Source organism: Antrostomus carolinensis, unplaced genomic scaffold, assembly GCF_000700745.2.
Source record: "Antrostomus carolinensis isolate BGI_N321 unplaced genomic scaffold, ASM70074v2 scaffold9986, whole genome shotgun sequence".
NCBI classification, from domain to species: domain Eukaryota; kingdom Metazoa; phylum Chordata; class Aves; order Caprimulgiformes; family Caprimulgidae; genus Antrostomus; species Antrostomus carolinensis.
In genome coordinates, this window is record NW_010319798.1 from 76,936 (window position 1) to 78,046 (window position 1,111).

Consider the following 1,111-nt stretch of genomic DNA (forward strand, 5'->3'; position numbering starts at 1 on the left):
CTGCTGAAATGGCTTGACTCACTGTAGAAACAATGAATGGGGTACCACAGATGTTGTTCTAGAACAGACATTTTGTAGTTTTCTGTTCCACAGCAATTTCTTTTAACCTGTGTGTTCTACCGCAGTACGTATAGCGAGGCTTGAAAAGTGGACTGAAAATAACAGGAGGAGGTAAACTTTCAACATAGCACATAGGAATCACTTTATCATACAAAAAAACCAAATCCTGCTTACATGACCTATGAAGTATTTGTGTTGTGTTAAACTAAGAAAAGTTCATAAGGAAATGCTAATGTAATAGAGGCTGATGAACAGTGTTCTATGATGTGTAGAACTCATCATTTAGCATTTGCTCCTTTAATGTTGTCTGTACCTGACGCAGGCTGAGTAAAAGTATTGATTCGCAAACACTAAAATAAATAAATAAATATGCTACTGCCATTACTAATCCAGCTATAAGATACTGACTTAATAGCACAAGTTCCACCTTGCACAAATGGCTTTATGGAGTTATCCATTTTCTTTTTTTAGATGTCTATTTGAGTATTTCAAAGCACTCTTGGAAACTTTTTTAAGAGTTTTGTCTGTGAAAAAACTCCTGAGGCTTACTATAGCCTTTATTTAAAAAAAATCAGCTGGCCTTGTTAACTTTGTTTTTTTGAGAGCTTAAAGGTCTTCAATGCACCCAACCAGCCCCCCTTGCCAAGATCAACAATACACTATAATTATGGCACGAAAAGGAAGAAATGAAAAGGCAAACCTGAGCCTCTTTTTTTTAACCTTAGTGGGGATCTAATACAGAGAAAATTTGTCACCCGCTGAAGTTCCTCTTTTTTTTTTTTTTTTTGGCATAATATTAAAATGAGAAATAAGTTTGTGCCATGTCTAAACATAAATCTTTCAATATAATGTAACTAGTTCTCTTTAAATTACAGTAATGCTTTCTTTGTGCTCACAAAATTAAATATAGACTTAATAGAAGTTATTACATCGGCAAGAGGTAATATTCATGGTAGACGTCTTAAGATAGATGAACTGTTTAGCAAGGAAGAGTGTGAACCACACAGCCTAGCTCCTTTTACTGTGAGGCATGAATTCTGAGTAATACTCT

At 34.7% G+C, this 1,111-nt stretch overlaps 1 protein-coding gene across 1 annotated transcript in view; it reads left to right on the forward strand.

Moving 5' to 3' along the window:
• The window catches only part of WDFY3 (WD repeat and FYVE domain containing 3), a gene marked incomplete at its 3' end in the record, with an annotated part of 84,341 nt that overhangs the window by 65,414 nt on the left and 17,816 nt on the right, over positions 1-1,111 (forward strand). The window lies entirely within an intron of this gene.